This window comes from Paroedura picta, chromosome 1, assembly GCF_049243985.1.
Source record: "Paroedura picta isolate Pp20150507F chromosome 1, Ppicta_v3.0, whole genome shotgun sequence".
Lineage (NCBI taxonomy): Eukaryota > Metazoa > Chordata > Lepidosauria > Squamata > Gekkonidae > Paroedura > Paroedura picta.
In genome coordinates this window covers 117,703,367-117,726,516 of record NC_135369.1, presented here as the reverse complement: position 1 = coordinate 117,726,516, position 23,150 = coordinate 117,703,367, and the positions used below count along the sequence as shown (strand labels likewise).

The 23,150-nt window shown below is 45.7% G+C and overlaps 1 protein-coding gene across 16 annotated transcripts in view; it reads left to right on the top strand.

Moving 5' to 3' along the window:
- Window positions 1–23,150, top strand: part of LOC143819312 (uncharacterized) — a 207,789-nt gene that overhangs the window by 24,614 nt on the left and 160,025 nt on the right. For 9 of the 16 annotated variants that reach the window (XR_013224925.1, XR_013224921.1, XR_013224915.1 and 6 more), the window contains one exon: window positions 7,761–7,883. The exons of 1 other annotated variant lie outside the window; for it this stretch is intronic. The gene's annotated coding sequence lies outside the window, so the exon portion shown is untranslated. Of the gene's footprint in view, window positions 1–7,760; window positions 8,096–23,150 lie in introns of all 16 variants that reach the window. 6 more of the 16 variants (XR_013224916.1, XR_013224908.1, XR_013224910.1 and 3 more) reach the window with 1 other exon arrangement.

Here is a 23,150-nt window from a genome sequence, read left to right as displayed (position 1 = left end):
AGGTGGGTGCCTTTCCATAATAACAGAAATACCGGTCCCTGGATCAGTTGGTACCGGGCTGCGGCTCCTCTTCCTCCTCCTCCCTGGCTGCTGCCTTGGGGGCTGCCCTGCCACTCTGCCACTGGCTCACCTTTGGTGCTCTCCGGTGGTTGCCATTGCTGGGGCTCCCCCTTGGTGTGGCACTGCGCAGCTGCTACTGGCAGTGCCCCCCAGTGGGCGGCGGGAAGTCAGGGGCACTAGCAGGAAAGCCAGCGGCTCAGGCAGCAGCGATCCAGCAGTTGACAGAACCTAACAACAATAATTTAACCCATTACAGACAATAAATGTCTAATGCCAGAAGTACCAGATGAAGCAAGATGTTCTGAACCAATGGAGAGCAGGAAGATGAAATTCAGACATGATGAAGCCAATGATAGTGGGTGATTTAGTGGACCAGCTGGCTGAGGAAACAGCATGCACTGTTTGGAATTATACTCTTTGAAAGATCAGATTGGGAGCCTGAGGGTGCTCCAACTTTGCTGCTGCTCCATGATGATAAGTTTCTTTTACTAAGTTTGGCTGATTTGTTAAGTGTGTTCACTACTTGGACAAAGAATTCTGGCTGCTCTAATTCATATGTTGGTTGTTTCCAGATTAGACAATTGTTATGCATTCTTCATAATGCTGTCCTGGAAGGCTGTTTGAAAACCAAAATTGGCTTGAAATGGCACTGCTTATCTTTTGATGGGAGTGAGCAAAAAGGAACAAATATGCCTAACAACTCCACTGACTTATTTGTTTCCAGGATTGCTGATTTTAATCTTTTAAAGCTTTAAACAGCTTGGGTCAGAATACCAGAGGGAACTTCCCCACGTGAAAAATGTTGTCTTACAGCATCCAAATGCTGGCAGCATATTCAGGCCCCTCCATATGACGTTGTCTAAATCCAGAGGCTGTCCAGCACCTGGCTCACAGTTTCACCATTTCTATCTTGCGATCTCGGGAACCAAGGAAAGCGGATTTAACAACTGAAAACGCTCAAGCCACCAATGAAAAACACGCAAGCAACCAATTGAAAGAATATTTAGAGGGCAAAACACACTGCCATCACACTTGCCCCCTTCTCCCGCACTCCTAGGTGCAGGATTTTTTTCTTTTAAAAAATAGCGTTGTGCGCAAAGCAACATATCCACGTGTAGGTGAGTCCACGAAAACAGAAACTATCTCACATGTAACAATGTAACATAAAGCAAGTGTCTTAAATGTTCATGGTTACCAAATTTTTTTTAAAATTATCAATTTTTGGTGACATTAATATGTTGGTGGCAAGCAGCAGCAAGCACAGTAACAATTTTTTTTTTACTTTTTCCACATTACTGGTGCATGGCTATTCACAGAGGGTTATTTTATTTTTGATAACATAGCCGTATAAATCTCACAAAGGTAGAGGGTGTGGTGCTTTAAAAAAGCAATTTTTAAATTTACTTACAGGGTATTTGGCTGACACAGTGCTCCATTCTTAGCAATCCACAAGGGAGCTTTACAACATTGGTTGAGACTGTCCCCCCCCCCCCCCCAACAAACCCACAGTTTAAAAGTGTCCCTTTTTTCCTATCCCTTCCAACATCCTCCTCTCTAGGGGAAATTAACAGTGTACTTTAAATGGAGTCTTGGCACTAAATTAAATAATATATATAGAATCATAGAATCATAGAATCATAGAGTTGGAAGGGGCCATACAGGCCATCTAGTCCAACCCCCTGCTCAACGCAGGATTAGCCCTAAGCATCCTAAAGCATCCAAGAAAAGTGTGTATCCAACCTTTGCTTGAAGACTTCCAGTGAGGGGGAGCTCACCACCTCCTTAGGCAGCCTATTCCACTGCTGAACTACTCTGACTGTGAAAAACTTTGTCCTGATATCTAGCCTATATCGTTGTACTTGAAATTTAAACCCATTACTGCGTGTCCTCTCCTCTGCAGCCAACATAAACAGCATCCTGCCCTCCTCCAAGTGACAACCTTTCAAATACTTAAAGAGGGCTATCATATCCCCTCTCAACCTCCTTTTCTCCAGGCTGAACATTCCCAAGTCCCTCAACCTATCTTCATAGGGCTTGGTTCCTTGGCCCCAGATCATCCTCGTCGCTCTCCTCTGTACCCTTTCAATTTTATCTACGTCCTTCTTGAAGTGAGGCCTCCAGAACTGCACACAGTACTCCAAGTGTGGTCTGACCAGTGCCGTATACAATGGGACTATGACATCTTGTGATTTTGATGTGATGCCTCTGTTGATACAGCCCAAAATGGCATTTGCCTTTTTTACCGCTGCATCACACTGCCTGCTCATGTTTAGTTTACAATCCACAAGTACCCCAAGGTCTCGTTCACACACAGTGTTACCTAGAAGCGTATCCCCCATCCAGTAGGCATGCATATATTTTTGAGGGGTGTGTTTGGGGAAATTGCCACCCACTACTATAACAGTTTTAAGAATGGTGACTTACATTGGTGTCTGCGCTGTTCCAGGGCAGGGTGCACTGCTGCCTCCCAGATGGTCTGAGAGTGGAAGGGAGTCCAGCCGCTCTCCCTCGGGATGCCCTGCCACGCCTCAAGACTGTTAAGGAAATCCAGCTTGAGGCGCTTCAACTTTGTGCTGACCTGCTCCCACATCTGGTGGGAGACCTGTTCACTGAGCTTTCTGGCCAGGACCACATATGCACATGGGTACTGGCCATTAGACATGAGAGGCTGTGGGATGTCTGCACCAGCTATAAAAGAGCCTCAATCTCTACTCTTTGCCCAAAGGCTCCTTACCTTGGTGTGGACATGATGGTGAATGGCAGTTTTCAACTACAGCAACGAAAAAACACTTCTCCCAGCATTTAAAAAAATGTAGCAAACGTCTAGGCCAATAGGATTGGCTATTTAAACTTGAGTGTAATCCCTGTTGCCAATAAGGTACTACAGGGGGCAAACTTCAGTGTTGGCATTGTCCATGTACTTCCATATCCATCCTGCAGAACGCCCTCTCCTATGAACCAGAGAAACGATGTAAGACCAGAGAATCTTAAACTTTTAATGAACCATGCAAATAATTTGAAAGTTGACAAATTACAAGCATAAACTTTTATTTCCCTTGATGCTACCTATGTATAATTGTGGCTATGGCATCTCGAACCCTGAGCCCCTCATTGTAAATCCTCTTTGTAAATTCTGTGATGGGTGGCTCCTTATCCACAACTATTGTTGGTCTCTCCTCTTAGTATACCATGATCTTATGTCTGTTCTCCTTACATATATTGTAGAGAATAACACAATAGATGACCACAGGAGTTACATTGTCCAAGTGAACATGGAGCCTAGCAGTAAGGCACCTCCAGCATCCTTTAAGCCTCCCAAAAGCACACTCTACCACGTTTCTTGCATGAGAATGCCTCAGGTTGCAGTATCTCTGCATAGCTGTGCATGGCTGCTTGTAGGAGGTTATGAGCTGCTCCTTGATGGGGCATGCCCCATCACCCAGAATTAGAGCTGGAACCTGAACTCCCTTGATGGTGACTGTCAGGTTTCCAGGGACAAAGACTGCAGCATCCATGGCTGTGTGCAGGTTGGACTCCTGGAAGACAAAGGCATCATGTCTTTTGCCACTCCAGCCCACCTCGTCATCTATGAACTGTCTAGTGTGATCAATGGTTCCCTGCAGGAGCATGGAGCAGAAATTCTTCCTGGTGCCAAACACCTGGATGCTACTTTCCGGTGGTCTAATAGGAATGTGGCGACCATCCACAGCTCCAATGCAATGTAAACACAGCTGGCCAAACCTGTCCATACTCTGGAGTAAAGAAAGAAACAAAGGAAACCAGTTTTAGAACCAAAACCACATGCAAAAACCATTGCCTGCCTTCCATGCATGTGCCATGTGTGTGCTGTGTCTTCCTAGCCAAAATATAAAATAAAATAAAATTCCGTAATCAAGGGTGGGCCACAGATTACCACCTTGCTGTACAGCTCTGCCTCCATTGTAAAGCAGAACGCAAGCACAATCTCCCCAACAGTGGATATTCCCAGCCCAAACTGCTGTGAGACCAGTTTGTAACATGTGTTGGCCAGGTACCAGATGCCCACAGCCACCCTCTTCTCCACCCAGATGGGCAGGTTTGTGCAGGTTGGCTGTCGCTGAAGCCTCCCACGGAGCACAGAGAGCATTTCGTTGAAGGTTCCTCTGGACATCCTGAAATTTAGGATCCATTTGTTATCACTCCAAATGGCAAAAAGCCGTGTCCACTCTGATCTGTATAATGGTTTTATAGCATCTTTGCATGTGCAATGCCACCTGAGGCAGCAATGTGAACAGGAGATTCTCCATTGCAACTGTGCTCATGAAATGACCACTCTCAAGAAGCAGACAAAGAGAAATGGCTGAAAGGTGTGCTGCTTGGAGGCCTTATACAGGCATCCTGTGTGTGCATCATGGGCATGGATGTACGCTCGGTGTCACAGAAAGCAAAAACATGAAAATACATCAATTTTAAGAATGTGGTTACACAAAACTATGCCTCTATGATGCCATGTTAATGCATTGCAATGCATAAGTTATAATTTTAAAAAATGGCCATCAAAATATGCCAGGAGCGGATTAGTTACCTAAAGTGATTGAAAGGCCAATGCGCAGCAAATAATAGGCACTTTGCTCTCTCTTCTGCCTTTTCCAGCTGCTAGTGAGGAGGGTAAAAACCTACAAAACAGTGGCTGAAAAAGGTAAGAAAGCTTAAAAGTGTGGAGGGGCAAGGAGGCGTGGTATACTATTACGCTATTGCGTGCAGAAGACATCTCGCTATTTTGACCTCTGGAAATTCCCAGAGGATTCTCTTCTTCCATATGTCCCTTCTTACTCCTCGAGATCCTCCAGTGAGATTTTGCTCAATACCATCACAGTTGGATACCATATTGAAGAAGAAGTTAATTACTATACCACACTTTTGTTTACCCTAAGGAGTCTCAAAGAGCCTTAAAATTGCCATTCCCTTCCTCTCCCCACAACAGGCACTTTGTGAGGCAGATGGAGCTGAGAGCGTTCTGAGAGAATGGTGACTGGCCCAAGGCTTCATGTGGAGGGGTGGGGAATTGAACCCGGTTTTCCAGATTAGTCTTTTAACTACTGCACACAGCACTGGCTTTCAGCATGTCCATTAGGGGCAAGGTGTGTGTAAGAATTGTTATTGTTATTGTTGTTGTTGTTGTTGTTGTTGTTGTTGTTGTTATTATTATTTGGTTCTTGTATGGTGCTTGTGTACCTTTTCTGTGGATGTCCCTGTGTTGTGGAACTGGCTTCTCCTGGCACGGCATACAGCTGTTCCTTTTAAGAGACATACAAACAGGTTTCCTTTAATGTTGCCCCTTAATACTTGTATCTAGTGATGGTTCTCTGTTTGATGGCTTTTTTATTATGGAGAAGCTTGAAACCTTGTTAAATAATTTATATTGATTGTTTAATTTTTAAACTTTTGTTTCTTTTAAACTATTTTGTAAACCAACCCTAATATTTGTAATGGAAAGGATGTTAAGAAATTCAGCAAATTAAAATTAAAAATAGTTTTTTAAGACCAGATTTATAGTTGGGGCTTCAGCTTTTTCTTTTAAAAATTAATTTAAGTTTCAAGTGTCTGTTTCCCCAAAATTCCTGCAATGCTGATAAAAAGTACCAAGTTGAACTAGACTGGACCTTAGCTTGGTGATACAAAATTCTCACATGTATTATTGCTGATGCCCAAGATATTTATGTACACTCCTTTCTCATTGATATGTCCTTTAATTCCATTTATACCTGATGCAATGTTTCAGGATGAATTCTACTTTGTAGGTGACTTTGTACATAAAGGAGCAATAAAAAGATTAATAAGAGGGATCAGTAGTAAACGGGGCTTGTGGGTATGTTATACCTCTCTTCAATCTGATACAGAAATCAGGTGTCTGGATGTATTCCCAGACCTCAGTTCAATGCTAATACCCTTAAATGAGATATTTAAGTACCAGATTTACAGTGTAGTCCCATGCAATTTCTTCAGTCTAAAACCACTGATTTCAACAGGCTTAGTGCTAGATAATTCTGCATAGGATTGCACTATTAGTTAAGAATATTCTTATTTCATTTTTGCTGGATTCTTTAAAAATGGTTTTCTGGTCAGCTAACCTATGCTGGCTTGATTAAAAGCCCCGGGGTTGTACTGGATCCATTATTGCTATAGAAGAAGAAAGTTAATGCAGCTACAAAAAAAAAAAAAGCTTTCTTCCAACTTAATGTAGCCTAAAAGATGCCTCCCATCCCCCATCTTGACTTAGCTGATATAGCCACATGGATCCATGCCACAGAAACATTGAGATGAGACTATTGAAACATACCCTGCTTGAGCTGCCCTTCAGGTCAGCTCAGAGACTTCAGTTGATAGAGAATGCTGAAGCTTGTTTTTTTAAATCAGAGAACTAGGTTGAGTGTGCATTCAGCCATCACGCCATTGACTGCTTGTCAGTTCTTGGGTACTTTCAAGGTACTTAGTATTTCATACAATGCCCTTCTTGGCCTTGGATCCTCATATCTACAGGACCACCTCTCCTTCCCCCTGACAGCTTTGCTCATCAGAGCAGGGGCTCCTGCAGATATCCCTAGTAAGAGCAAAAACCACCCATACGATATGCATTCATTCTTTGTTGTGGTTCCCACCTTGTGAAATGGCCTGGTTGAGGAGATAACATAGAACTGTTCAGGAGGACATTTTTATAAAGGTATTGGTAGGCTTGCCAACTACTAGTGGGGCAGGGGATTCCCTGTTCTCAGTGCTTATTTCCTTCCATGGCTCAGAGCAGTAGCAGGAACATTTTTTTTAAAAAATGGCTGTTGGGCTAGTGGTGTGACGTCACTTCTAGGGACATGCCAGTCCTTTCTAGGAATTTCTGAAAAGTTGTTTTACCATAGCGCAGTGGTTCCCAACCTTGGGGTCCCGACCCCATTTGGCCCCATCTGCGGCGTCCCCAGGTTATGGCTGGTGCGGCGGCAGGTGGCCGCAGTGGCCCGTTGCAGGAGCAAGCGGCGGCTGGCGGTGGCTGGCGGTGGCAGGCAGGCAGCATATTGTGCGGCAGGTGGAGGCTGCTGGTGGCAGCAAAGCCATGGCACTGGCTGCCTCCACACCGCTTCTCGATAGTTGTGCATCTGTGTGCATGCCGGTGACCACTCAACGCCTTTTACTGAGGCCCAGTGGGGGGGGGGGGTAGTTTACTCCTCTACTCTCAACCACTGCCCTAACGCTTTCTGATCACTATGGTAATGTTTAAACATCCCTTCAAAATAAGATACAGACATGCCACAACAACGAACATAAGGAACATTTTATTTTCATGGAAATCTTAACTCATGACAATGACAAATCAATGGGAACCCTGAGCTTGTTTCTCTGCAACGAGATAGTCCCATCTGGGAGTGATGGGAGACAATGACACCTGAAGTGTGTTGTAAAGGGCCGGGGGGGGGGAGAGAAGGCATCCTTCGGGGCCCACTTCCAATTAGTCGAAGGACCACATGTGGTCCACGGCCCACAGGTTGGGGATCGCTACTGTAGGGTATCCAACGTCAGTTCAGGAGGGCATACTCATAAAGGGAATGGATCTTCTAAAATACTGCAGTGTTTATTGGATTTATTATACTGTTTTTATCACATTGTTTCTACTTTTGTATGGGAGAGTAATGGCAAATCGCCTCTATTTGTCTCTTGTCTTGAAAACCTTACAGGGTTGTGAGAACTTGGCTGTGACTTGATGGCATTTTCGTTCCAACAATAGTAAGAGCTACAGTTGTTACCAGTAGCAACAGCCCTCATCATTGGCAGTCTTCACTGGCAGTCCTCAAGCAAAGGTTGGATACACACTTTTCTTGGATGCTTTAGGATGCTTAGGGCTGATCCTGCGTTGAGCAGGGGGTTGGACTAGATGGCCTGTATGGCCCCTTCCAACTCTATGATTCTATGGACTGATACAACAAAAAGTGCCCCTGCATCAAATATGTATTAGAGACAATCCTGGCCACGGCGTTCTGCACCAGCTGTAGTTTCCGGATCAAGGATAAAGGTGTTTGTTTGTTCATTTATTTCTACTCTGCCTTTTTCCATAGTGGGAACTTGAAATGACTTACATCATTCTCCATTTCTCGATTTATCCTCACAACAACATTATGAGATAGGTGAGGCTGACAGAGTGTGACTGGTCCAAAAGTCACCCAACAGAAAGAAGAAGAGCTGGTTTTATACCCTACTTTTTTCTATATGAATCAGTCCCCAAGCAGCTGTGATGTAGGTAGGGCTACTGCTTAAAAACAGCTTACAAACACCTTCCCCTTCCTCTCCCCACAACAGGCACCCTGTGAGGTAGGTGGGGTGGAGAGAGCTCTAACAGAACTGCTCTGTGAGAATGGCTCTAAGAGAAGTGTGACTGGCTCAAGGTCACCCAGCCGGCTGAATATGGAGGAATGGGGAATCAAACCTGGTTCTCCAGATTAGAGGCTGCCGCTCTTTAACCACTACACCAAGCTGGCTTCCCTGGCACAAGGAGGAATTCAAATTGATTTCCAGATATTACTCTGGTACTCCTAACTACTACACTACACTAGTTTTCAGTGATCATAAGCTGGTTGGCAGGCTTGGCTGCAGAGACAGGTGGAACCATGGAATTTTGTCTCTTGATTTAAATAAGTTCATCTGACCTGTAGAAAGATTGGGATGAGTTATTATATATTTTTTACTTTCTTTAATGGACTTAGAAACTTCACAGAGGCATAAACTAAGATTGTGCTACCCCCCCCCAAGTCAAACCTGATTGGAGGCCCAAGATCAGTGATGAAGAATGATCATCTCTTAGTGTAAGAGACAACTGCCAGGATTAGTGATCTCTTAATGTTTCTACTTTCCAACATCCACACTCTTTCTCCAATGTCAATTGCACCACTATCATTTATAGCGCTGTAGGGAGAAAGGGCAGACAACCCCTCCAATCTATTCACATCTGGCTCTTATATGGTACAGGAGGGGTGATGTTGGGATGGGAAGGTGGAAGGTTTAGTCTCAACTGTATCTTGTAAAACATTAAAGCTAAAGCAAAGTACCAGATTACCCCATTTGCTGCTTAAGTACTCAAGAGTAGAGATGTGTGTCATTTTAAATCTGACAGTAAAGAATCTGACTCAAGTTTTTAAAATGACTATGTTGTATGTTGATTCATTCCATGTATCCCCCTATGATGTTGTATGTAAACCACCCTGAGCAATATGGAAGGGCAGTAAATAAATAAATAAATAAATAAATAAATAAATAAATAAATAAATAAATAAATAAATAGGGATCCAAAGTGGTTTATATAATTCTTCTGTCCTCCATTTTATCCTAACAACAAGCAGCCAATTCTAGGTGAGTCATGCAAGTCACCTATGGTTATTGCCTTATTTGGCCCAGTGAGTCCTCCCTTAAAGACCCAAACTTCTCTAAAAAGGGCCCTCCCCTCCCCTTTAACTGATAGAAACCAAGGCTTGAAGGATGGCAGTACTATTGTGGTTGACTAGCAACTGATACATTTGTTTGTTAAAGTAACAGGAGCCATATAATTTTGGAAGTTAAATTTTTCCATTTTTTAGGATTTCAGGTTCTGCAGATTTGTTGGAAAATCTTCTCTGTTTAGGACTCCAGTCTCTGGATTTAAGTATTTGCATATTTGGCCACATTGAGAATTAGATATTAATAATTGATTTACAGATGTGTCTAAAAATCATAGAACATGCATGAATCTACAAAATCAACCATGAAAATCAAAGAACTAAAACCATTCTCTCTCACTTTCACAGATGGAATTTATTAATTCTTAATGCCAGCTACTGATTGTTTCAAGTTTCCTTCGTGACATTTGCTAGCTTTCCTTCACTAGTGAATGAAAGGCAAAATATCTTCCTTGCATGCATAAAATGGTGCTGCTGAGTGTGTATAATGGGAACTAATAATGGGAACTAAGTACATGGACTCAAAATGACAGTTTTAACTGGAGCAGAACTAGGGAATAAGCTCTTGTTCTCAATAAAGCCATCCATTAAATCTTGGATTTACTTTGTCAGTAGAAGAAGAGCATTGTTAAATTCTGGATGCAAAAGTGACTTGCATGTGGCCACTCTCCACTCTCTTGTGGAGTTTTCTTTTAACAATCTCTTTATTTGCGGACAGCCATATTGTATTTGTTGTCTTGCTTGTTTAGTGCCTGATGCATATCGGTTAGATCTTTTGCCTTCCTATAACTTGAATAAAAGTTGGGTCACATTTTTGGTAATCTGCTCAAATATTCTTAGGGAGATTGTTTTAAAAACAGGCAAGAACTGTTCAGCCTTTCTTGAATATTTCCCTGTTCTTCTTGTGGAAATGAGTTTCCATAGAATTTACCATTGTTTTTAGTGTGTTCTATTATGACTAAAAGCACCCTACAAATCTTGCCTCATTAGGTATATTTCAGTGAATAGGTATGTGTTAAAAGACCTCAGCACACTTCATTTTTGTTTCGCTTGTAACAAGCTGAAATTTATAAATATAATGAATCAAAATATAGATATCGATTTTAGTCCCACAGGAAACTAGTTGCTCAAAAAGAAACAGCAGGCAGAATCCCTTTTGTCAGACCACATAATGTTTGCAGGGTGAATGAAACTTATTAGAGCCTTGGTGACCCTGACGAGACCAGAAAAGTGAGTTATAAAATCCGTAATTAGATTTAAAAATCAGAGAGACTTTTGAGTTCAACAAAAGCTCTAAACACCTCTTCCTCAGGTACAGGTATTCAGAGAAAATAGGAAGCAAATAAAGGGATTACGTTGCATCTGAAAGAAAAAAACCCGGATGTCAGTGCTGTACAAAATAAATCGAAAATGAAGGAAGCTACAGAGAAACTGATAGATAATAATAAACAGAATGCACTATTTGAAATCTAGGATTCTTTTAATACTAACTACTATCCAAGACTGGAAGGTAGGGTATGAAAAACAGGACATGAAAACTCTGCCTGTGAATGGAAACTGTTAAACCGCATCTTTTGATGCCCCAGGGAACAGAGTACACAGTGCTGGTGCTGCATTCCCTCCATTTATTTCAGTGCAATTTCTGCAGAAGTCCAATATAAAAGTAAATCTTACTACAGTAGATGGAAAATATGCAGCAGTGATGCTTTATGACATGCACTCTTTCCGCCAGCTAGAAAGATTTGTTTTCAGGGAATCTGTCAGTAATTAATATAATTAACTTTGCAATCTGAGACAATGTCCACACTGGGGAATTCGAAGTATTCCCCTATTATTAAACAGATGAAACATCCATCATAGAAAAATGTAATAGCAATGAAAAGGCTGTAAAATTTTGCATAATGAAACCTAGAATGTGTACATCTCAAAGTTTTGCTGTTTCTCCTATATGAGCAGGGGACTTAATTGCAAATAAATGTTTACTGCACCATTTTTGATTGCATTATCTAAATGAAAGCCTCCTGAGACTGCAGCTGGTCAGCAGCTAACATTTCTTTCTCATTTCATCTGTGCAACCTGGCAAAAGCAATAAGCCCTGCTAAATATTTTTTCCTAAGAGGAAAACAACTACAACAGACCTTTTTTGTATGAAGTGTTTGTCCAGAATGATCTGTTTAAAAAGAGATTTTTGTTCAATTGACATTAAAAACAAAGAGTTCAAGACACAGGACATCTTCCTGTTTGAACCTTTGTAAACTGCATCTGACATCCTGTGCTTATGCGTTCCTTTAAAAACTTTTCTCTGAACTTTATTGCTGCAACAAAAAGATGTTAGGAGAATTAGGACTTGTTTTGTATGTAAACAACACAAATGGGATCAGCAAGGACTCTCTGGAGATGGGACATTCCATTCTCTCCTCCCCCCCCCCCGGTCTCTGACACCCTTGCTATGATAAGCTTAGGATATCAAGTGAAGGTGGTACACTTTCCACACCACCTTCTGACTCTGCTGGCCAGTTGAATGAGAATCAGTTTTGAATATAAAGTGGATTTTGAACAAACCTGTCTTTTATTTTTTATTGTGAGCTATATAAGTCTTCCTTTTAAACTTTGGTACATTATAAGCTATGGCGTGTGTTTAGAGAGGATGAAATATGTGGCTTAGAATGGGTAGTAATGATGAAGTTTATAGTGCTTTTGCAGAATGCATGGGTCTGAAGTTTGGGATATTTGAAGTTTGGGATGTTTGGGGTAAGGATTGTTGTGTTTGTAGAAAATGTCTTGGAAATTTTAGTGAGGAAATGTTAGGGAGAGTTAATTTCTATTCTATGTGCCTTTGTATGGTGTATGGTGATCTTTGATGTGTTTGGTTGTATAATCTCTCTTTTTCTTTTGCATCCCTTTTATGTCATTTCTTGGTCTGTCTGATATCTCAGAGCTCTCAACCAAGCAACCATATAGCTACTAACAATGTCATCCTGCAATGGTTGTTTAAAACAAAAACAGACTCCTAGAGTGGGAAGCCTCTTCCTCATGTCTTGCTCTTTCCTTAGCATGAGGTACAGCAGGATTCCCAAACTGCCTGGAGGAAAGAACATTAGCTATGTCAAAGAAGCGTATCCCCCTTCTAACTTGCTCTTTTCCTGGATGGCTGCTATGGTGGTAGTTTTACTTCCTCTCCTCTGTGGCCTGCTTGCTTTTCTGGCAAGTGCCTGGGTTGTAGCATATGAGTATGATGGCTTTGAAGAAGGGTGAGTGGTTGCTGGAGAAGAAGACCCTTCACTTCCTCCCCTGACATGAGGACTTCAGTTCCCACATGCTCCTTTTACTCCAGCGTCAGCTCTTTTAAGGTTGGAACCATCTGCCAACCACCTTCCTACAACATGTGATAGCTGCCACTCCAAGGAACAGTGCTCAGAAGAGCTACAAGCAGCATGTGTCAAAAGCCACATGTGTCTCCTAAGCCAGTGAATGAATATCACTGTATTAACAGGTGATGGCTCACGAGGGGCATCTTTCCTTCACCCATTTTCTTATGTATGGCTGTGCTTCCACAGAAATTCTTGTACCTACTACTTTTTCCTTTCCCGACACTCCCCATGTCAGGAGAAAAGTAGCTTTTGGGGGTGTATCATTCTTGGGACTTGGACTGACATACTTTGTACTGGTATTGAAATGTTTACTGCTAAGAAACATAAAGAATTTAAAACTAGGGTGTGGGTTTATTTGTATAAGAGCAGAAAGGTGTATCTGTGTTTTCTCCAGTTGGAAAAAGTAATCTACTGGTAGCCACATAATTTTGCTTTCCTCTGTTGCTCCCTCAGAGGTGAAAATGACAGCACAGTACATTTTCCTAATGTGTTTTGTCAAGGTAGCAATTTTGTAATGGTGTCATACAAAAAGAAGAAAATGACACAAAATGTTTGTGTTTCCTATTGATCTTTAAAATGACCCCAGTCTTTTCCAATGTAACTTGACTGACATTAACTTGGCAGATAACACATGCAGACGTCGACCTTGAAGAATTAGAGGTAATCTGTTCCATGGAAGAAGTGTTCTTGAACAATTTCTCTGAGGAATTGCACACAAAAGTGCTTTCCTCTGGCATCATTCATGCATACCCTCTTGTTCTATTTTCTGGCTATAGGACAAATGTGATGTTGCAGTCAACGTGGAGAAAAAGTAGTTTATACTTCACTTCATTCACATAGGATGAGATGGAATTATATTCTTTTAAAAGAACTAATTTGTAATGGTTATTTTAGGATTAGATAATATCATGACCACATGCTAAATAAGTCCCCCCTCCCCCCCAAGAAGATGCCCCGGGTAGTCATCTCCCCAGAAAGTACTTTCCTGGGGGCACCCTCTTTGAGTGGGGGCACCACTCAGACCCTGTAAATCCAATCCTCACCACCTTGATGGGCAAATAGAAGAGAGTCAGCTGGAGACTGTCTGGCAGTTTGGTTTCTCTAGTACATTGGAAGGGGGGGACATTGTGGTGAACCATGGACCTCACAAACTGAACTTGTTTGTTTGACATCTGTTTTCTGAATTCCCTCACTCAAACTGAAAAACTAGTAAACATAGCTTCAAAAATGTGTTGCTAATGAAGCTGGGCATCTTTACAAATTATCCAATCAAAAGAAGTTCAATTAATCTGATTAACTGGCTAAATATTGCTACCTTAATAATTACAGTTGGCAATAGTTTGGTTGTTTCCAAGGGAATTTTGAGAAAGCAGAAATGCAATGAATGGTGTGTTATATGGGCAAGAAATAGTTCAATAATTCTCGTTAATCAAAAGGTTTTTTGATACACATCTATTCTGTCAGTGTGGGTGAAGTAAGGGCTGCTTATTATTAGATGTTATGTGCTGGCAGGCGGGTACTCAAATACAAAATGCATTACATCAGTTATGAAGGGCATATACATTTATAAATCATGGCTTGTGTGTGAGTGATAATCAGGAAAGGATCAGACCCCAGTTCACATCTATTTTGAAAGGATATCCCATGAAAGTGAAGGAGAACTCATAATACACATTCACATCCTTTGCAGCTGATACATGTATATATATTTTGTACTAGACTGTAAAACCTCTGTTGAGATGTGGCTCTTTATCCTGCTGTACAACGTTCTGATGCATTTTAGAAGAATGTTATGAACTTGTATACAGACTGCTAATCCTGAGAAAATGCAATGGCCTTCAGGGAATAAATGGCAAGATATGCTATTTATCACTTATTCATCACTTATTCAATTATAGGAAGTGGTTTGAAGTTTTCAATTTTGGTCTCTCTCTCTCTCTCCACCCCCCACCTTCCTCCAAAGGTACTTTACTTAGTGATCAGTCTCCCTAGACAACTGCCATATTGTCTAGAATTGCCTTTGGTAAATTTAACATAGATCATTGGACTCTGAAGATGGTTGGCAAGGTAGTACAACAAAAACAAATTCTAAATCTCTGACAGAATTTCTGCATTGCATTGTGCCTGTGCCAGTAATTTTCTGACACTGGATGAATTAGTGAGATAATATGGTTTGTTCTTGAACAGCTCAGGAAACAAGGCAGTCCAGTTGCTGCAAAAGAGGGGTAGTTGTCTGTTTAGTTGGGTTTAAAACCAAACATAGAACCCAGTGAGTGACAAGAGGGGGCAGAAAGAGAACTGGAGAATGGTTTGAAGAGAGGACCCCTTATGAAATTTGCTACCTGTATGCAAGCATAAAGAGCCTCTTGTGGCGCAGAGTGGTAAGGCAGCCATCTGAAAGCTTTGCCCATGAGGCTGGGAGTTCAATCCCAGCAGCCGGCTCAAGGTTGACTCAGCCTTCCATCCTTCCGAGGTCGGTAAAATGAGTACCCAGCTTGCTGGGGGGTAAACGATAATGACTGGGGAAGGCACTGGCAAACCACCCCGTATTGAGTCTGCCATGAAAACGCTAGAGGGCGTCACCCCAAGGGTCAGACATGACTCGGTGCTTGCACAGGGGATACCTTTACCTTTACCTCTTATGCAAGCATAAGGATGTCAGATAAGTCATCTTGCAATTCTCCATTTTGCAAGTTAGCCTACAGGTATATTTTACTCAGTTCATCAATCAGAAGAAATTGAGCCAAGTACAAACAATTTAGCAAAATGCATTAATTGGTGACATTTCTTCTGATTTGTTTTTAATTTATGTATACAGGATATTTTTATTACTTTTGACCGTTTACGCACTGGAGGTTTCATGTCGGGCTTCAGGGTGGAGTTTTAGTCATGGCAGGTTGCCCCACCTCTTCCTGCACCCATATAGGGGAGCATTTGGCCCGGTGCACCTCATACGCCCTTGATTTGTGTTCTTGCATGGATGCTGGGGCAGTGAAGTTCCCAGTGCATAAACGGTCAAAGTGGCTTACAATCACCTTCCTTTTCCTGTCCCTACAACAGACACCCTGTGATGTTGGTGGGGCTGAGAGAGTCAGAACAGCTGAGAGTCAGAACAGATTCTAACAGGGCTGTGATGAGCTCAAGGTCACCCAACTGGCTGCATGTGGAGGAGCAGAGAATCAAACCAGGCTCTACAGATTAGAAGCCATTGCTCTTAACAGCTACACCAAGCTCGCTCAATAGTGTGAACAGGGTTTTCACTATATTTTGGCCCTACCTTATCCCAGGTTTGCCCCAGTCTCTCTCTCTAACTGGAAAGTCTGTACTTCTTTTCGCCAGCCTCCCCCCCCCCCCCCCAATTCATTGCCAGGCAATATATATGACATCCGTGGAACAATTGAAAACCAAATACAAAATGGTAGGTAATCTTAGTGATTATTTAATTTTGCATTCCTTATAGCTGTGTGATGATGATATGCTGAATTCTGTCACACATATCCAAATGTTTGTGAATACAGCTCTTACCATTTTCTAATCACAGAATCATAGATATCATAGATATGGAAGGGATCTCCAGGGTCATCTAGTCCAAAACCCTGCACAATGCAGAAACTCACAACTACCTGCCTACCCACAGTGACCTCAATTTCATGCCCAAGTCATGACCTTCAACAGAATACACATGTTATTGGCTATTTGAAAAAGAGTAGTAAATTTGATAGAGATGGTCTGATCCAGTGTAAGAACTTCCATGTTCTTGTGATGCAAATTTGCTCCCCTGCAGAGTAGCCTCAGGGCCACCTAACCCTAACCCTAACCCTAACCCTAACCCTAACCCTAACCCTAACCCATGAATGGAAATGCATTCCTAAGCAGAAGTAGAAATCCAGGTTTTAAAGGGTGTAACTCTTCTTAAGATCTCCTTGGTCCTAACCATTTGGTACACATTGAGTGATAGTACTGCTCTAAGTGGTTTTATACATATGGCCATAATACTTTTGTAGCTATAATAAGCAATTGTAGTTTAATTTCAAACAGAAAAATTAAAAGGAATGAATAATCATTCTATATGTTGATGTGTACACGCACACTCTCACACATAGGCTATTAAAATGATGGACTGCTGCAGAAATTCTCCTTTCATTTGTGTTTCTTCAGACAGTAAAATATAAAGCTTGTTGCTAATATTCTTGTCATTTATGACAACAGAGATGACTGTAGGTGTGAAGTTTTTGATGGCACATCATATTCCCTTGTGCCACAAAATCAACTGATTCATACAGTTTAATAAAGGTTATGAGTTGCTTTATAACTTTCTGGTTGGAATGTGTCTCAGTTGTAAAAGAATCTAGACAAAATAAAATGCAAAAACATAAAATACAAAGGCTTTGTAAATTGCAGTACAGCTTTGTGAAAGTATATGAACTTGAAGCTTTTAATTGTATATCTCCTTGCATTCAGAATGCTCATTCTTTCATTTGTAAATGTCATCTGGATTAGCAAAATGCTGGAGCAAAATGTGAAATTGTTACTAGCCACTAATACATTTTAACTGTGAATCCATTTCTAAAAAAACATAAAAATATTTTCAGGAAAAAGAATGATGTTATAGTTATTGCTTCCATAAAGCCCATCCAATGTTGCAGCCATATTCTGCTAATAGTGATGGAATATCTACTTTTTGGACAATGTACTGTGCCATTTTGTGATTTCTGCCATGAAGCTATTAATTGTTTACCGTGGGTAAAATTGAACTTTCATTATGAAATACTTTAGTCCATGTCCCCAGTAGAAATGTTTATTGAAAACAAAGATTAAGTCCTTAATCCGTCTCATGGTGCTCTGTTTCAAGAACTATTTGTTTTTAAGCCTACACCAGAGATACAACTTAAGGCAGCTGGAAACCAGCCTATCAACTAAAATTCCAGGAAGCATTTATTAGATTTTTCGCCACTCCCTAGAGACTCATTGAGGGTTACAATATAAAATCCCCATGAAACATATAACACTCCATCTACTCCCATAACAATGCCAACAGGACATTAAAAGCAACCTGAACCAAGATTGGCACCATAACTCGCTTGCTCCCATTTCCTGCAGCCATTCACCCCTGGCCAGGGTACAGTAGATGTCACTACATAGCCTGAGGAGGCACCTCATTGTTCCTAGCCCTGACCTCAGCCAAAGACCTGGTGGAAGAGCTCTGTTTTACAGGCCCTGTGGAACACTGATAGCTCCATCAGGGACCTAAGCTCTCCTGGGAGCTCATTCCACCAGGTCGTGGACTATAAAGATTCTATGACACCTGTTCAGTGTCAATTACACTGCCAATTAAACTAGTAGAATGATGTGATGTATTCTGTTACAGGCTATTAAACGATCCATATTGTGAAATGACATTGTCTATATTGAAGAGATGCAAAATCAAGGGAATGTCAGGAATCAGGCTGAGCCCAGCCGGTGGAGTCCCAAGTGAAAGCGCATCAAGAATCCAACAGTCGGTTGCAAATTCCAAAATAGAGCTTTATTAGGCAAAGTCCACAGTTAGCTAAGCATGCCAAGATCTTCCTAAGCAAAGATCTTGATAATAACAAAGTACAAGTGAAACGGGTGGGGTAGATATAGGGTGCACCAAATAAAGGAGGGGTGCTCAGGGGTTTTGGCGGGAGAGCGGGTAGAAACGACAAAAGGGGTCCTGTTCTCAGGCTACCAGATGGCCAGGTGCCTTATCGGGGAGATGGCACATTGTTGAGATTTGGCGGTCTCCGCAAGGACACTTACAGTGAGATTGATACAGTTGTTGGGCCTCCTCGCCCGCTGGGAAAAGGAAGGGAGGAAACATCTCAGAGGACAGGTTTATTGCTTTATGGCCTTGGGTCGGAAGAGGCCTGAGAAAGTGGGAATATGCAAGAGCAGGGAATATGCAGGAACAGGATGGCATGAACCAGGGGGGTCATGACACTCGCCTCCCCTTAAGGCCCCTCCCCACCCCTCGCCCTCAGGCTCCGGCAGCTACGGGGGAAGGGCCCGGCTTATCGGGGAAGCGGGTGTGGAATTTGCGGAGGAGAATCGGGGCAGCGACGTCCTCCGCGTCCACCCATTCATTGTCGGAGTCGGGGAAGCCTTTCCAGGAGACTAAATACTGTAACTGCTTGCGGAAAAAGCGAGAATCGACAACGTCGGACAATTCATAGTGCGTTTCTTCCCCCACCATTACGGGGGGTGGTGGATGGGATTGGGGGTGCCACTTATCGGGCGGAGGAGCCTTTTTGACCAAGCTGACATGAAAAACCGGGTGGACCTTGCGGTAGGTCTTTGGGAGTTCCACTCGCACGGTGACTTCGTTCAGCACTTGGGTCACCTTAAAGGGGCCCACGAACTGGTAGCTCAGCTTTTTACACGGCCGCCTATTTTTGAGGTGTTTTGTGGAGATGTACACCTCGTCTCCCACCGCATATGCGGGGGGGCTCTGGCGTTTGCGGTCAGCCCACTTCTTGAAGTCAGCCTTGGCCTTTTTCAGGGACTCTGATACCTCCCCCCAGGCCTCCCGCACCCGGGTCGCCCACTCGTCCACCCCCGGCGGGGAGGCGGCGGGATCTCCCGGTGGCTTCACGAGAGCGGGGAAGGGGGGCGAGGCGTAACCATGAACCACTTCAAAGGGTGCTTTCCCAGTGCTCGAGTGCGGGGCGTTGTTATAGGCATACTCCGCGAGGGGCAGGAGGGAAACCCAATCGTCCTGATGGTAGTTCAGGAAGCAGCGGAGATACTGTTCGAGCACCTGGTTAACCCTCTCAGTTTGACCATTTGTGGCGGGGTGATACGCGGAGCTCAGCCCCCTAGATACCCCCGCCAGGTCCATAAGGGCCCCCCAGAATTTGGCGACGAACTGTGCCCCCCGGTCGCTAATCACCTTGCGGGGGAAACCATGTAGGCGCACCACGTGGGTGACGAACAACTCAGCCAGGCGCTGCGCAGTGGGCAACCCCGGGCAGGGAACGAAGTGGGCCTGTTTCGAAAATTGGTCCACCACCACCCAAATCACCGTTTTCCCCTGGCTGGGGGGCAAGTCGGTGATGAAGTCCATGGAGATGATCTCCCAGGGGCGGTCGGGGATCTCCAGGGGTTTAAGAAGACCCTGGGGTTTACCCACCCCCCGCTTGTGCGCGAGGCACACTGGGCAGCCCGCGACGTATTTCCCCACGTCCCGGCGGGCCCCTGGCCACCAGAATTGGCGGCGGAGCAGCCCCCAAGTTTTCAGGAAGCCAAAATGCCCCGCAGCCTTGCTGTCGTGGCATAATTCCAAGATCATCTTGCGCATCGAGGCGGGGACATACAGGCGATCCCCTTTGTACCAGACCCCCTCGTGGGCACGAAGCTGCGAACGGAGGTTGGCAAGTTGCGGGTCCGGACCCAGGGCCGAGCGGAATTCCGACAGGGGAATCGAGAGCGGCACCGTGGGGGGAGGCCCTGACGGGTCCGGAGGGGGGCCCTGGGCCGGGCGCCCCGCCTTGGTCTGGCTGCGGGTTTGAGCCAAGAGCCCCAATTGTTTGGGGGTAAAGACCGTGTCCACCCGGGAGGGGCGGTGTTCCCCCGGAAACTTGCGGGAGAGGGCGTCCGCCATGTAATTCTTACGCCCCGGGATGTGGACGAGGGTGAAATCGAATCGAGAGAAGAAGTCCGCCCACCGAATTTGCTTCGCGTTGAGCGTGCGTGGCTTCCGTAGGGCCTCGAGGTTTTTGTGATCGGTCCAGACCTCGAAGGGGATGGGGGAACCCTCCAGGAAGTGCCGCCAGGTGGACAGGGCGGTTTTGACCGCCGCAGCCTCTTTTTCCCAAATGGGCCAGTTCCGCTCGGTGGGGGAAAACTTGCGGGAGAGGTAGGCGCAGGGCCGGAGCTTGCCCCCTCCCCCCTCTGGAGGAGAACCCCCCCGACAGCCTCGTTGGAGGCGTCGACTTGCACCACGAAGGGCTTGTCGATCTCTGGGTGGGCCAGGATGGGTTCGGAAGTGAACAGGTGTTTGAGGTGTTCAAAGGCTTGTGTGCAGTCCTCGGTCCACGGTAGTGGTGCCCCCGGACGGCCGTCCCTGGCCCCCTTCCCCTTGGTCTTGAGGAGGTCGGTGAGGGGTAGGGTCACCTTGGAAAACCCTGGGAGGAAGTCACGATAGAAATTGGCGAACCCGAGGAAGGATTGGAGCTGTCTGCGGGTCCGGGGGGTCTCCCAGTCGAGAACCGCTTGGACCTTCGCGGGGTCCATCCCAATCCCCTCCCCCGAAACCCGGTAGCCCAAGAAATCGACCTGGGGTTTGTGAAACTCACATTTCGGGAGCTTGGCGTACAGTTTGTGATCCGCCAGACGGCGTAAGACCTCTCGGACGAGAGCTGTATGCTCTTCCTCCCCCCGGGAATAAATCAACACATCATCCAGGTAGACCACCACCCCCCGGTACAACAAATCGTGCAATACTTCGTTGATAACGTTCATGAACACGCCCGGAGAGCCGCTTAACCCGAACGGCATGACGAGATACTCGAACTGTCCCAGTGGGGTGTTAAAAGCCGTTTTCCACTCGTCCCCCTCGGCGATGCGGACCCGGAAATAGGTGTCCCGTAAGTCCAGTTTGGTGAAGATGCGCCCCTCCCCCAGGCGGCTGAGCAGGTCCTTGATGAGGGGAAGGGGGTAGGCGTTGACCCTGGAGACCGCGTTGATCGCTCGGTAGTCGGTGCAAAGTCTGAGGGTGCCGTCCTTCTTTTTGGCGAACAGGACCGGAGCTGCCATGGAAGAGGTGGCCGGGCGGATAAAGCCCCGGGCTAGGTTTTTGTCGACGAAGGCGCGAAGCTCCCGAAGTTCAGCCGGGCTCATGTTGTAGAGTTTGGCCTTCGGGAGTTTGGCCCCCGGGACCAACTCGATGGCGCAATCCGTCGGGCGGTGCGGGGGCAGCTGGTTGCATTCCTCCTCCGAGAAAGCTTCAGCGAGGTCGCGGTAACAGGCCGGGATGGCGTCGTCGGGGTTCGAGTAGAGGCCCATCGCCCTCAGCCAGGGATTGAGCGTGGCCGGGCTTTCGGACCACGGGACCACGGTCCCCGCGATGGCCACGGGCGGCGCCTCAGGTTGGTCCCGATACCAGAAGTGCAGCTTGCAGTTCGGGTGGGAGAAGACGAGGCGTTTTTCGTCCCAATCGATTTCGGGGCGGTGAAGGTCCATCCAGTCCATGCCGAGCAGGATGGAGAAACCCGCAACGGGGGCGATCGTGAGGGAGATCCGTTCCCAGTGGGATCCCAGATTCAGGGCCAGGGCGCTGGTGGCGTGGCGGATGGCGTCTCCCCCAACCGGGGCGCCGTCCACCTGACGCATCACTATTGGCTTGGCCAGGTCCTCCTGGCGCGCGGCGAGGGCTTGCGCGATTCCGGGGGTCACCAAAGATGTCGAGCAGCCGGAGTCCACGCAGACCTGGACCTCCACCCGGGTGTCCGCCTCCTCGTTGATTAGTACCGCCGGGAGGAGGATGGGGGGTAGGATTCGTCTTGGGGGCGCCGGAGTGCCGACAGGGAGGGTCCGCCAAGGGGCGCCCGGCATGACGGACCGTCCTCGTTTCCCGAGCTGTCCGACTGGGAGGACTCGGGGCTGGTCTGGGAGGAGATTTCCGCCTCCACCGAGGATGAAACAGGGGCGAGGAGCGCTCGGGTCCCTCCGTGCTTACCCGCCGATTTGTCGGACGGGCGCTGGCGGTCAGCCGGGCGCTTGTCCGGTGGGCGCTGGCTTTTCTCCTGCTGGGAGGGGGTTTTGGATTTCGCCAGGCGCGTTGGGCACACAGAGGCAAAGTGTCCCTTCCCCCCACACTCGTGGCAGAGCCCCAGCTGCTTGCGCTTCTCCCGGTCTGGCGCACCGGTCGAGGCAGGTTGTGAGGCGAGCAGTTTCGGGGCACTTGGGGTTTTGTCGGACCGCGACGAACGGAGCAGGCGGGCCGCCTCCTGGCGACGCTGATAGGCTCGGTAGTTCGCGAGGTTCGTCTCGATTACCCCCGCGGCGTCGATCCACTGCTGGAGGTCCCCGTCCTCTGGTGGTCCCCGGTTGAAGATTCCGTCGGCCACGGGGCGGTCCAGGCCATCCAAGAAGGCGTTGATGATCTGGGTCTCGTTCAAGGTAGTGATTCGGTCCGAGATGGCCCGAAAATCAATTACATAGTCCATCAGGGGTCTCCCCCGCTGTTTCAGCTTGGTTAGGGCCTCTGTCGCCTTTCGTTCACGGAAAGGGTCGCGGAAAGCCGTGCGGA